Here is a 16,349-nt window from a genome sequence, read left to right as displayed (position 1 = left end):
TCCTGTTTTATCGTCATCAATACCATAACGAAAGACAGCACATATTTTTGACAGCACTAATTTTAATATTTTTCATTGTGCAAGTTTTATTTTAGTATCTAAGAATACAAAAATAATTCTAAAACATTCTTTTAAGTATTGACATTGACATAGGTCTTTTGTAGAGTTAAACTTTTTGAATACTGCTTCAACATTAGAAAAAATTGACTCTTGATTTACAACCGTTTACGGAAAAACGTTATAAGAATACTGGTAAAAAATTATTGGTACATTATTAAAGATCTGCAGATGGATTTTCAAACTGGTACATCCACCGCTCGTATATCTTCCCCTCTAGGGCAGAAGCATCGTTGTTATGAACATTTTATATGTAGAATAGAAATAATCGTAATATAACCGGTAACTGTAATAACAAATTAAAATAATGAATACGGCATTACCGATCGAAAGCAGTTTTTAGTGCTCAATAATTTTTTCGAGGTGAATTTTATAAACATTTACAAGATTCCCTCAATTGCGCGTCGCAATTTTGCCGAACTTAAAACACAGCTTGAAAGAAGAATCCGAATGTTACGTCACGAAATTAAATTGCTAATCAATTTAATTATTTATTTGATGCTTGTACGCAACTCTTCTATCCCCCCCCCCATCTCGATTTGATATATAGATTAGAGATGTGTGTTACGTCAATTTGTAGAGCACAAAAAGTATATTAAAACTGCATAAGTGCTAACAACTGCAACAGCTGCGGATCAGTGTTATAACTTCATCAATATGATATGTGGAGAGCGTCCCGTTTGGCCACGTTGCAATTGACCACAGCCACTTATAGTGCAGCTTTTCTTTAGAAATAGTTAATCAGAATATTTTATATTAAATTAGCCAATTAGCGATATGAGCAATTGGATGTCTACCTGATACGTGAGATATATTAATTTTCTTACTTATGCAAGATGTTTTTAATCAACTGATAGTCTCATGCAATTAAAAAATTTCTGGAACTTTTTTATTCATTTTTGTCTTTTCCACAAAATGTATTTCTATTTCCGATTAATTCCGATATTCCTGCTATGATGACATAACATACTTTCACGGACTTAACCAAACAAATTATGTTCAAAAAAACTACACCAAAAGATATACATTTGTTTGTTACCGCTGTTGCCGCGAGGAGATACTTTGGACATAAAAATACACAATTACATAACAAAAAACCGTCAGTTGATTAAAAGCATCCTGCATAAGTAGCAAAATTAATGTACCTCATATATCATATTGATGAAATCGTAACACTATTGTAGCTGTTGGTACTTGTGGAGTTTTACTATATTCATTATGTAATCTACAATTGGATTACTCATCCCTATGCACAATGACCCTAATAAATAGACCATTAAATAAACCATAATAAAATAGGCAAAGGTCTTTCCCATAAGAGTCAGTGATAGGTTTGCAGGCTTCTTTAGAAAAATTGTAGACATATACATCTTTCTACTTCTTAGATAATTGACCAGATAGTAGAGTACAAATGACGAGTCGAATCACTGACCAGATTCTTCAGTCAAGTGTTTCAATAGCTACTTATACTCGCGGATACGCGGACCAGAAACAGAGAATCTCCGTAGGCGTATACGTATGCACGTGCAAGACGGATAAACGTGTACGTGCATGGTATATGTACGCGAGTATCTACGAGACTTTCTCTCAGCAAGGAGAGCACCCGTGCGCGCCCCTCGAATAGGCAGGCACGTGAAACGCAGGAGAACAATGTCTTTTTTGCCGCGCTATTACACCGCGAATGGGGGTGACATAACGCGGAGTTCAATTGTCGGAACAAGCTTTTCGCCACGTAGGCGAACGTAATATTCGAATATTGCATTGTGCACCGAGCGGAACGCGGGTCGTCCCGCAGAAAGTCCGTATAAAACAATATTCAAATCGCGAGATCTCGTCTAGGTACTCGTCCAGCAAGAATAGTGAAGCAACTGGGTAGAAGAGTAGGAGCTCCAACTATGTAGAACATGATCGTTATTCCGCTGCCGCCAATATAGCCGTGGAATATAAATACAATCTTCACATCGGTCTTTTCGCAAGAGAGTTAACCACAGTGCCACGAAAATCCGCTTAAACTCACGGTTCAATTCCTATTTCGCGGCAAACCACGTTTGCAATAAGAAAACAATATCAGAAACATAACGAATCTTTCGAAATCCTACCCGCGAGATGTATTTTTATTTGGAAAGAAAACGTCAGAGCAAGAAAGAAATTATAATACTCTTGCAAACAATTAACATAATAATATGTTTGCTCTTGTAATTCACGTGCACTGATTGTCTCTGCAAAAAAGTATATTTAATAATAGTATGTTTAAATATAACTGTTTCAATTTTATAATGATTGCACATGATACCCATGGAATGTCCATAGGACCTTCTGAAGATGTTGTTCGGTCTTATTAAAACTGCTTAAAACGTTCTACGAACGACTTTAGAAGATATTATTAGAAATAAATTTAGATAAATTAGGAAAAAGCATTTCAGATTTAATTTAGGCACGTAATATAAAAACATAAAAAAAGAATTGATTTTTTAATTTAATTTATTTAATATTAAATCTCTTATTAATTTGAAATTTTTATTAATTTATTATACAAAGATCGAAACGTATCCATTATTACTAATTAATTTTCTAAGACTTATTGTAAGTTAACGCTCAAATATCAATGGAGGCACTAAAGACATTTAAACTTATACTTTTGAGTTATTCATAAGAGTGATAATAATTTATTTCCATTGCAAGTTAATTAATTTGACCTCTATTTTCGTACATAAATTATATTGGAAAGATTTTCTCTTAAAATTAAATCCTCAAAGTTACGATAGTCGTGCGATAACATTGATTTTGAAGAATTTTAGTGTAAATTTACTAAAATTTAACTAAACTATTTTATATTATAAAATTGTTGAATTAAATTTTACTGATTTGGTAAAATTTACATATATTTTATTTTATAGTATAAAAAAATATAAAAAAATTTTATTAACTTACAAAGAAAAGCTGCGAGATAGAGGTCACTGATTTTAATAAAATTTTATGGGTGTGTATTATTCACTCACACATTTACTGTAGTAAAGCTGTTCGTTGCGGATATTGAACATTCTCGAGAAAATAATTTATTTTAAAATTTATTTCATTAAATTTTATATTTTTAAATTAATATATACAATTTTTAGATTGTTTTTAATTGTTTAATATAAAATATATTATAAAAAAATCAAGGAATTTAAAAATTCTCTCCTTATTAAATGAATTAAAATTGCTCATAAACACAAAAAATATTTTTTTTTTCTTTTTTTTCTTTTGTAGCATGTTAAAATATGCATGGTTTGTATTTCCAAAAATATGACAAATGAAAGAAATCTTTTCCAAAACGTTAACAAAGTTTGTTTTCCAAATTTTCTTAATCAAATGAAATGTAAAGACTGTGCACATATCAATGATTTTATGTGCAAAGTGCAATGAACCATTATGTTTCAATTGTTTTTACGATAAGTATCATCCTAAAAAGTTTACAATAACTTGTAAAAATAATTTTACAATAACTTGTAAAACAGTGATTGTAAATTTTTATTGCAAATATGTTTTTAGTGTTCATAAAAAATTTTAATTTATTTAATAATAAGAGAGGATTTTTAAATTCCTTAATTTTTTTTATAACAAATTTTATATTTAATAATTAAAAACGGTCTAAAAAGTGTATATAATAATTTAAAATTATAAGATAAATTAAAAAAATATTTATTTTCTCGAGAATGCCCAATATCCGCAACGGACTGCTTTACTACCATAAATACGTGAGTGAATATAACACACCCATAAAATTTTATTAAAATCGGTGACCTCTATCTCGCGGCCTCTCCTTACTAGCAAAATTTTAATAAAATTCAATCAAATTTTATAATTGTAAAATATTAAATTTTACTAAAATATATCTAAAGTTTACAAAAATTATAATAAAATTCTTCTGAGTTGACTACTATGATTTTTGATGGCAAATTAAAAACAAATTTTCTTTATATAGCATATAAAACATGCTAATTTTTTGTTCACTGTTTAGCATTGCTTAATTTTCGAGCCTGAATAATTTTGATTTATGAATACGAATATCTGATGAGGGTTACGTTCTTTGAAGTACTGACTCGATAACGGGAAGGCGTTTATAGTGTGTACGATCACAATTTGTGTATGGGCTATTGAAGCTCGGAGACGATTGCCATTCATCGCGGCGCGTGCGATATCCGCTGCAGCGCGACGGCGGACCTTCTACCTGCGAGTCGAAGGCTAAATGCGGTCGGCCATTGACTACCATGTATGAACACTCTTCTGCGCGCACGTGAAAATCGCCAGTGTCCAGCGACCTTGTCGCGAATAATAATGATCCCCTCGCTGACTGCGATCGCGTCGGGAACAAACGAATCGCGCGAACGAAGAAAAAAGCTGAGAAATTTCAGGGACGACCTTTCGTACGAAGTGAAATTTCCGTCTGTTGCTTGTCTCGTGGCTGTTTTATTGCCGAGGTAAAATCGTGTCGAGTTTACACTTGATGTCCGTCAGCGCGAATAGCAAACTACGTAGATGGACGGACAATTAACGGCAACGATAATTAAAACGGTCTATCGCAAAAGGAAGTAGTAAATCAGAACTTAGGCTGGCATTCTATAATTAATTACAGATTTACAGAATACGAATCTATAATTAATTACAAATTTGTAGAATACAAATCTGCAACTAATTACAGATTTGTAGAATATAAATCTGTAATATGCAAATTTATATTCTATAAATTTGTAGGTTTATATTCTATAAATTGGCATTAGTCTTATAAATTGCTTGTAAATTATTTATTTTTTTCCCATTTGATTTATTAAAGGTGTTTTGGTTGTACAATACGAGATAAAAGTTACCAAAATTTAAAAACTAAAGCCTTTGGAGCAGTGAACCCAAATAAATCTTTGCACAAATATTTATTAGAATTTTATTAATATGCGTAAAAAGTTTGATTTAAGTGACTGTTACTTCATCAAAGTTTCAAATAAGTACTGTGAAATGCAATTTTATATGAGACAAGAGCAAACAGAAAATTAAATAACTTTTAAATCAATCAGAGAAATATGCTTGAATTTTACAGATACTCGAACGTAATAATAGGACAATCTATAAATTAAAATATTTTTGTTAATACTTTGAGATGTGACACATGCATCTTTAATTCTATTAATATATTATTAAGTACTATCAATTTATTCAAAACGGAAGAGTATAAAATTTTAGAACGATAAGTGTTTTTAGTTTTGGAAATAAGTGGTGATCTCTATTTTCGACATACTTTCCGTCTTATTTCGAAAAGAGATGCTTCGTGGATTCTGAAAGGCATGCGAAACGACTCGATGCACTTTGCATCTTGAACCGTAAGAGTGACGTGTTATTTTCCTTTCTATCGGATAGGAGGAACTCCCACAGGTTACCAGCTCTGCTTTGAAACGGTTCTCGATCTCGATCGCGTGTCTCTTCGAGCCGAGGTCGTTGATACATACACTTTATACACTTTAAACACTTTATACATACAGAGTTAAATGCACGTACGCGTAGTAGGTATATGTTGGCGGGAAACGGAGAACCTTGACTGCACTTTCGCGGAACTTGCGCTGCATCCCAATCGACCTTTAAAGGACCACAGCCGACGTTTTCCCAGTACTTTCGAAAAGCAGTTGTGGCTCGCGGGTTCGCATAATACCTGACTGGAATTCTTGACGCCACCCAAGGATAAAGACATTTTTAATATTTGCACTCTGCCGAGACTTTAAAAACTCGCAGTGGAAAGCCCGTTCTCCATCCGCGACTCTCCTTCTTACCTCTCGTCGTGTTTCATTGTCAAACGTTTAAACTGTGAGCTATTCAATTAGCCTCTAAAATGGATTCCTATCCACGAAAGGATCTCGATCGTAATTATAGGTACGCGAATGCGGAATGGATAGTATGAAAGTACTTTCCCAGGAAGTAGGTAAGATTGTTTATCTCATATTGGACCTAGAAGTTGAACTTAAGAAGTTTAATTGTGGACTTCTTAAATAGATAATTAATTAATTTTTACAATATTATTGTACGCGTTCATACATGAAGCCTTTTATTTTCTGTATTTTATTTTTCTCAACTCGATTGGAAAGTACTTTCGAAGAGTCTGAAGATATTGCTCCACTTTAAATAGATAGGTACTGTTTATCTTCACTAAGAAACATTCGACGATCGAGAGCTCTGTCATTAAAATTTCACAATTAAAATCAGCACATGGATGTATGTCACAGGATATGTTAAAGACTGTAATCCTTATATTGTTTAAAAATTGATACGCTTTAGATTAAGAAATATTAATCTTTTTTCGTGAACCGTTTTCTGTAATAAAACTAAGACATCACTAAAATTCTCTATTTTATTTAGAATTTTAGATTTTAATATTTTTTTTTTTTTTTTTTTTTTTAGGCAACGTTTTAGAAGAGACTTTACTAGGTTCTTCACTGAATTTACATTGAAAATTTCAGCAATATAGATTGGACGAAAAGATTATAATGTGAACTTTTACTTTTGTTTGTTTTTTGCGTAAGTTTTTATCTTTTAATTATATTCAAATCAGCAATATCGCAAGCAATAATTTATTAGTCTAATATAGAATCATAAAGATCTTTTGCAAAAGATAGCGGTAATTATAATTTAATTTTAAGTGAAGCTTTCTTTAGCAGCAGGAACCCACATTACCACCTTTATCTCTATTATATTCCACTTATCTTCCCACATTGTTTAAATCTACGATTCAATGCAGATTCCATTTACATTGTGTACGTGCATATGCTTCATAATTTCGACGTGACTTGACGAACTTGCGTGGATGAGTTATCGTGGGTGTTTCGGTGACATTGATCTATTAATAACGCTGCTTTTAACGTGACAGTTTTACTTAAGTATTTTATTGTTCCAGAAAGAAAACAATCTTTTTAATGCTCCATATAATTCGAAATTGAAACGCGCTACACTGACGCAAATTGTGATCATCAGCAGTGCATCTTCCGACACATCCTATTTTGTATGCAAGAAGAGGTTTCTCACTGTATTTCATCTTCTATTATGCGGAATAAAACAGCAAAATATTTAAAACCAATTTTGCTAGAGCAATATTATATCGATCTATGATATAAAAGATTTATTGATTATTTCATGATATTATTTCATAAGTCTACAAAGATGATAAAGGATGGAGTATGCGAAAATGTGCGAACAAGTGTTTAGCCCTGTGTGTACAAGTTATTCTTTGTCCAGCTTAATTGTCCTACTACTCACGAGTGGCCATAAATCCCACTATAACTTTTGATATGTGGCAAGAATTTTTTCAAAGTTTTTTTTTCAAATATAAGTAAATACATATTTTGGGTTTCTAATTTTTTTATCGTAGTAAAGAGTATAAGGTTTTTATTCGTACAGTTTATTTGCCTTAAATATGGCAAATAAAACTTGATAAATTAAGTTTTCTTTAGGACGTATATATCGGAGTTACCTTACAAAATATTCGGCAATTGATTAAAATTGTAAAAGGAGTATTAGCATATTATTAAATACTTAGAATATTGTTATATTATATTGTAAAATTATGTTATTATTGTGTTATATTACATTATATTATATTATATTATATCTTATTATATTATTATTGTATGCAAAATTATAATTTACACGATATATGGTTTTTTTTAAAAGTTTTCAGTCACAAGTAGAAAGTATTTTAATCGCATGCATTTTGTCGTGGAACATAGAGCGTGATTAATTCATGTAAAAGTATCGCAAACGATGGCGACTCGCCAGAGAAGTCAGCATTTTAAGTAGCCGCACGCTTTGCAGCTGGGAGCATCAAACGAGACCGATTAAATGTAAAAACATCACGACAAATGGCGTGTAGCCAATAACCGGCTGTTGCTACCAATAAAGTACAGTTCGTGCCGTTTTCAATTCGAATTTACTTTTACAAACTTCGCTTTCTCTGTGAAGACACGAATCCACTTTGTCGCTCCTATTTTCGAAACATGTAAAATGCGAATGTGAGCTTCCGTTCCTTGAAATATTCTATTAAGACCATTGTTACAAGCATTACATAAAAATATTAATATCATTGTAAGACAATACACAAATACTCTACATGATTAAAATTTAATAACAAATTTAATAACAATATTAATCTAGTCTGTTAATAACAAATATTAATCTACTCTGTTAAAATCTGATTAAGGAATTATTGCCGTAAATTTTTTATAAGATATTTAATAATGTTCACATATTTTAATAAGAAATACAAGGCAAATACTTCGATTCTGTAATGACGTTCTTCTTCAGTGTTAAATTATATAAAATAATATTAAATCAATCAAAATTACCGACATAATAAAATTTAAAACGTTTAAAACGAAACGCAACGCTATTATGATGGCATATTGCGGTCTTACGGTCATAAATTGAGTATTATAATCTGTTGGTTATTATTTTTGGTTATTATTATCACAATTGTGTAGCCGGAATGAATAATTATGTGTCATGTGTGAAAAACTATTATAAACCACTTTCATAGAATCAAAAATATTACACTGTCAGTTTATAAATTGATTGAATATTATTGTAAAGAATATAAAGAATATTAAGCTACAAATTATATTAAAAATTTGTCAAATTACATAAGACTATCTGTCCAATATATTGTACAAAATATTAATAATTTACTTTAGTGTAATATCTAGGCTGAATAAACCCCATTTAATTTATTTTACTTTTTAAGAACTATTTAATAAAATTTAAAAAATAAAGAGCTGTACCTGATAGAACTCTATCTATAATACTTTAATAAAATTTGGGAAAAGAGAAAAGTCTATTTAATAAAGATTTTAATAAGTATTGTAAAATCTATATAAATTAAGTGAAACTTATGCAAGTAAGTACTCGTATGTAAGTACTTTAATAAAAGTTTGAACAAAATAAAATTGAATTTTCAAATTTGTTTGTTTCAATTTTAGGACAAAATTTATTTTACGATCAACGACGGCATAATTGAGTGTAAATTATGTTGGCTGTAGGATCATGGCTGTTTGTAAAGCTTTCGCGAATACGACACGTCAAAGTGAAATCCCGGCACATTACAAAATATCTTCTCGCATATCTAGTATCGAACACTAACTCATTCAATGTTAAGGACAGAAAAGAACCGGAATTTCTAACACTCGCATAAATATTAATGAAGACGCGAAGACAATGGCATCATTGGCAAAAATCGCGTGTACGATAGAATAGTCCATTACTAGTTTAATGGTTTGCACGCCCAGATTTAAAAGAACGGAATAGAGAGTACGATATAAAAAAATGAAAAAAAAAAGAAAATGTTTTTAACCAAATGTCGATTTCGATTTGAGAGAAATTAGAATGTTTCTACGAGATAAATTTCTCTCAAACTTGTTCGATTCATTTCGCGTGGCCAAGTCAAGGGCTTTGTCGCCGCGTAATAAATCGCCAGCGGAGAGATACGATGTTCGGCGAGTGATAATAAAACGTTTTCGATTTGAGCGGAGACGAGACGCGGCGATGATGAAATCCGTCGAGGCGCCCGAAGGAATTTCATGGAAAGTGCCTCCCACTCGCCTCTCCTCTCTTTCTTTCTTTTTCTCTCCGTTGAGATCGACCGGTCCAGGCATTTTCCTTTCTCGTTTATCCCGATACTCTCTCGCTCGACGTTAGTGCGTCTCGACTAATAACGCGTATACGCACGTCTCTCGCGGAAATAATCCTTTTCCATATGCAAACGCATATTTATTATCGAACTTATGGGAGATGTCTCGAGATGTCCGTGGACGTCGCCAGCGGAGCATGAACATACGCAAACATCCGCAACATATTTCTCTTTAAATTTATTTCTCTCTCCGCCTTCTACCGTTGCGCTTCCTTATGTAATGATTCATACATTACTCGTAAAAGAAATAACGGGATGAAACCGTTAGAGGAACATTAGCACTTTTCGAGAGATTGAAAACAAAATAGTAATACATTATCTTCACTGTTTTGATCAACCGATCTTATCACATTATAAAATTATTCTTCATTTGTCTCACTTTTAATGAATTAATTTTTTTTTTATTATCATTTATTGATGCGATATTTTTGTGTACCAGTGGCTGAAAAAAACTTAAAAGACATTCTGCAGTATTATAGTGCAGTAAATATAGGTATATTGATTTTAATAAGTCGACAAATTAATTTATTTGTTTTAGCTTTTTTATTTTTATTTAATCGCTTATTAATGCACAAAAAAAAATGGTTACAATTATCATAATTTAATTACAGTTTATAGTCATTTTCAGTGCCAACTATATATTTATAGTTGTTCTAACCATGTAAATTATAGCTATTAGTTATTATGTATATAACTATATAAATAGTCAATGTAAAATATAGTTATATTCTATAATTCACTATAATTATGATTGCATTCCTTACATATAAATAATTGCATTATTTTTACCATCCATATCTTGATATTTTATAATACTATTATTTGCCATTATCATAATTTACATTAAAATTTGTTTGTAATTAGTAAAACTATGAATATAAGATTATTATTACTAATATTATAGTAATAATAACTATAACAATGGGATTCTTAATTACGGTAATTATTTTATCATACAATTATAGTTACAAATATCAAATACTTTTGTCTTAACGTACACTATTAAATATTAAAAAATCAGATTTAAATCAATTTCATGAATTAAATAACATTTTTTTTTATAATTCTACGTGTATTCAAAATTTATTATTTTAACACGGAATATGTAATTAAAAAAACTTCATATGATTAACCTATTTCTGTGGTTAAATTGCTTAGCTTTACAGCAAGTAGTATCTGTATTAACGTATGCATTTAGTAAATAACAAATTAATTTTGAGTCAAATTTAACACTTTTATAGTTAAATTATTTAACTTCATTGTTTTAGTTTAAGTTGACGATATATTAAGTAGGAGCAATGGCAATCTACAAGAATAATTAAAAGTAACTCAAATTGGATAAAATTTGACACTTCGAATTTAACAGTGTAGCCACTTGACATGTCTACTATTAATTTTTACAGGGGACAATATTACATGTACATATGTATATCTCGTAAGATTAGAAAAAAATTCATAAATTTTCTTAGCGTATAAGTTTTTACATGAACAGCCTTTTCCTTTCTTCAACTGAATATTTTATGCGCATCTAATTCCTTTCACGAAATGCATCCCATTCGAGAATCGTTCGTAGAGAAAGATCTCGCGCGCGGCCAGGCATTCCGGTTTTGCGAAACCGGATATCAACTTGACCTACTTTGCATCGCGACGATCGTTCAAAGTTCTACATTTCGTTGCATGCATAGCGAATACAGTGAATATTGCGCAGAATTATCATCCAATGATGATCTAAACGAACATTAAACTGTAAATAATACAAGCTATCTTCAGCGTAAAAATTAATAATTCGATGATAAATAACATTTTTTTCTTTCTCAATTAAATACATCTGGTAATTAAAGTTTAAGATGTAAATTATAATATAGAGAATCTTTTTAATCATTTAATTTTTTCATACATCGCGTAGAAGCTTAAAAGAAAGCCGATAATGATAATTTACACTATTTAAAAATCAACAGAGATGAGAAAATTGTCTTGACAAAATTATGACGTTATTAATTTTACGTAGCAATAAAAATTCCCATTGTCCTAATATCTTTAATGAACAGATTCTAAGTAACGATGTGAAACAACGTTACGTTCGAGACGTTATTTCTTTACCGGTGATAGTTCTGAGATACCTTGTATGGTGACCTTAACATTGGTAGATACGACATACACACACGTGACACGTGTGGGCGCCCAATATCAATCGCAGTGTGCGCCGGCGAAAACGTTATAATTATACTGTCACTCGTTATCTTATCGCTTTTTTTTATATTCGATATATTAATTTAATATCGCGTCGTACGCATCGCGTTTTACGAGAACGTCGTACATCGCGTATCGATTCGCATCGCGCATTACACAATTTGGATATTTAAATAGATAAAACGTTGCGTAAGAAGTTGGATAAAAAGTCAAATAGAAGCAGAAGTTTCATAGGTGAAGTATACGGATTCATCGCTACAGTCGCCGTTAGATAACAGGCTGGTTTAACAATTGCAAATTCGTCACGGTGATTCCTCCGACTCTTTCGAATAACTTCTTGTAATTTCTGCTTTCTCGCTTACACAGTCGCGTGATAACTCGCTGCTCGCGTAAGGCTTTTCCGGACTTCTTGAAACTCAAAAAGAAGCAAATCGTATTTGTTTGTATTTGCAAGCAGAAAGAAAAGACGGGAGAAAATAAAAACGTTCATTTAAAGATAGTTTATTTTAACAGTAATGTTAAAAAACATGGGATGTCTCTCGATTATGACTAATTATGGTTAAGAAAGACTAAGTCGAAACGTTCCTTTCGATTATTATTGAAATAAATAAGTTTTGATGGGACATCTTTATTTATTTATTTTTTTTGCTCATTTATTTCTATTTTTCTCATGTTCATTATTCATGACTGAAAAGCGTGATCTCCATTTAATGCTCTATCCTAACTGTCTTGGCAAAGATAGTCTTGGTGATTTATCATTGCTTACTAAGAGATTGTGATTAATTAAAAATCGGATCTGTTTAATCTGATGAGTAAATATTTGGGAGAAATGGAATATAATAATTGTAAGACGTCCAAGAAATATCTGATCTTTTTTAAAATATTTTATCAAAAATAAAATGTGCATAATTATAAATCTCTTTTTGAGAGGGATATAAAGCGGAAAAAATGTAGAAAATATAAAAGATATAAACTGCAATTGTATTTCTGAATTTAACATAAATTAAGATATATATATAAAATTTGCACTGTAATCCAGTATGACCTGTAGATGTAATTTGATTTTGAATCTTTCAAGTTGAAAGCATCATTATTCTTAATTTTAAACTACTATTATTTTTAGAAAAAGAAATTATTTTATTTTTAAGAAGTAAATTAAAATTTATCCAATAAATTCGTGATCGTAATTTTTGATGAATTTATGTAGTTGATAACAATTTTATAGTAAATTTTTATATTTTCATAAAAGAATGTTTATTGTAGAATATTTCGTGTTAATTGTATAAGTTGAATTTTAAAACTTGGATCTTTGACACAGCATGCAGAGACGCGCAACTCTTACGCCACGATCATCACACGTTCATTTTTATATTTCATCGAAAACGTATCCTATTTTATAATCGAGCGAGAGAGCATTTATTTTCCCCGCTTTCGTGCCGCGCGCCGTCCTCACTTGTTGGTCCTGCACGTTCGACGCGCGTGGACGGATGCGATATCAGGGAAAGTGAATAAGGATCTCCTCTCCGTTCCGAGAGAGAAAGTCCCTTCCTCTTCCTCCCATTGCCTCTCTCCGCGTGGTATTTCATTTTACTTTACCGCATTGCCTCTCTCCAACCCCTCAATCCGCGTTATTATCGTTCATTGATTTCGCTGATCAGGATGTAAACCGCTCGAATCAGCAATCCTACACGCTACCGTCGTAAACGTCAACGACACTTGTTGCGCCTTTTTCTTATTGACACGCGTTCAATCGAGACAAGAAAGCTGTTAGCAAACGAGACATCCTGTTCGCGATTCTAAAGATCGATAATGGACTGATTAATCGAGCGATCAGGAACACATGACACTCGATTCTTCAACATGTGTTCTTGTGTATAAAAGAATTTATATTTGGGAGAAATGGAATATAATATGGCTACAAGTTATAAGACGCGCGCGCACGTTCAAGAAATATCTGATCCTTTTCAAAATATTTTAACAAAAATAAAATATGCGACTATGACATAAATTTTTTTAGAGATATAAAGTAGAAAATGATTTTATTACTTTTAGAAAATAAAAATTATTTTATTTTATTTTAAAAGTACGAAATTCATCATTAGGCACGACTGATGTTAATTTTTTATCAATTTATGTAGCTGCATATAGTCATTCAATTTTATACTAAATTTTGATATTTTCCTTACATTTGCACTGAGAAGAAAAAATTACTTAATTATAATAAATATTTAAATATATCTCCTTTAAAAGTCAAATACGTTGAGAAAAAAATTACTGAATTAAAAAACATTAAGATTTGTTGGAATGCTTGCAGTGAAATATGTATAAAATGTAAATATATATTTATTTAGTAGAGAAAGAACTACTAATTTAATTCAACCATAATTTTTTTTCTCAACGAATATTTGACTTTAAAAGAAGATTGTAAAATATGTCGCATTTATTGCATCTGCAATTATTATAAATAAATTAATATTTATTTGTAAAATCTATTAATATAAAGTTTATTTTACATTGTTTAAACAAAATAAACTCCATTCTATAAAGTATGAAATTTACACGGAAATCTGCAAATTATTCTTGGTAAAACATCATCCTTATCGACTTACATTGTCAGCTGATCCGTTATATTAATCAGCATACTATTACACTTCATTCTATACTTCCTGCGTAGTTCGCTCTTGTCCATATATTTCTCTCCAAGCAGTAGATAATATCTCATTATTATGTCATTCTGAGATGAGAACATATTCGCACTTCATCTTGATGCGACGTCTTGTGTAATTCCTAGCCTCGCGAGAAATGATATATCAGGATATCTCTTTCTAACGTAACACTCTCTTTTATCCTCGCAAATGAAACGTAATTACGAGCTGCTATAGCGCGTGTGCAATCGGCAAACATACTTATTCATTCCTGGAGGATATGCACTGTTACAGTTTGTGCAATACTCTGAGTTATGCATACCATATTTTCATAATCGTTTCCTTATGTTGCAATGACATTTTGTCGGCGACAGTGAGTGCAATTGCTGAGTTCGCTGAAAGATGCACGCGTTCGTCATAGTCACGTTTGTCGAGAAACTGTTTCCGTATCGGTAATTATTACGCTCACTTTAGATTACATTTTGAAACACTACAATGACAACAGAATTCAGAGTAATTGAGCGATAAAATTCATATCTTCAAACTTAATTTAGAATCCCCAAAAAATTTATATGTACGGTAAAATGTCATAGAATTTATTGTATCGATATAAGTTGTACCATGCTTTTTAGATTATACATTTTAAAACAATAAAATGACAACAGAATTTATAGTAATTAAATGGAAAAAATGTAAAATACCTTTAAAATTAATTTAGAAGTCATTGTATTGGTAATTATTGCAGTGCTTATTTCAGATTTTGTCTTGAAATAATACAGTGACAACAGAATTCTAATTGTAAGTACTTGAGCGGAACAAATTGATATCCTTAAAATCAATTTAGATTTCCAATACAGTAGAGCCTCCCATATCCGAGCTTCCATTATCCGAATACTTTAATATCCGAACGTTCTATTATCCGAATGTCGTAACATATTGTGAAATTAATTTCGTTTTCTTTACGTAAAGAATTTAAGTTTTTTTGAATATATAAAGTTCTTTTTGTTAAAAATTTAAGTTTCTGTTTGAATAAATAAAATTTAATAAAAATATGTATGAAAATATGTTTATTCCATTATATTCGAAAATTCTCTTATCCGAACAATTTTGTGTCCCTATTATTTCGGATATGGGAGGCTCCACTGTATATTCAAAATATCTATATATAAACGATGAAACATCACAAAACAAATATTATAAAGTAATACTTTTTTTTTTAATAATGCATTCTACGAAATGTGCTATAGCCTATATGGACGCGTAAACAGATGTGTAATAAAAATGCAAAGAAGACATGATTACACTCCTGCAATCTCTCCTGCGACATTATCGAAAGGTCAACACGGGACTTGTTGCATTGCCCACGGATATTTCTGTATTTGCACTTAAAAGTCGTATATATTATGACTATCTCAGGCATTTAGTTATGTAATTGACTATAATATATGCAATGGAGTAGAATATAAATATATATTTGTACAATCATTTCACATCATTACAGCAGACGGAGATTCAGAAATACATAACAAATGACAAATTATTTCCAGCGAAACTTAGTTTCGTAGAGTACCAACTCTTAAGCGCGCAATCGCACTAGCTTGTTTAAATGTTGAAAATAAAAAAGAAGCCGACAAGAATGATATTTCACGTAATCTTCGCCGAGGAAAAGACGTTACTAAATTCACCAGAGGCCTGTAGACAAA

The sequence above is a fragment of the Solenopsis invicta genome, chromosome 3 (assembly GCF_016802725.1).
Source record: "Solenopsis invicta isolate M01_SB chromosome 3, UNIL_Sinv_3.0, whole genome shotgun sequence".
NCBI classification, from domain to species: domain Eukaryota; kingdom Metazoa; phylum Arthropoda; class Insecta; order Hymenoptera; family Formicidae; genus Solenopsis; species Solenopsis invicta.
The sequence above is the reverse complement of the archived record's forward strand: the minus strand, read 5'-3'. Positions refer to the sequence as shown.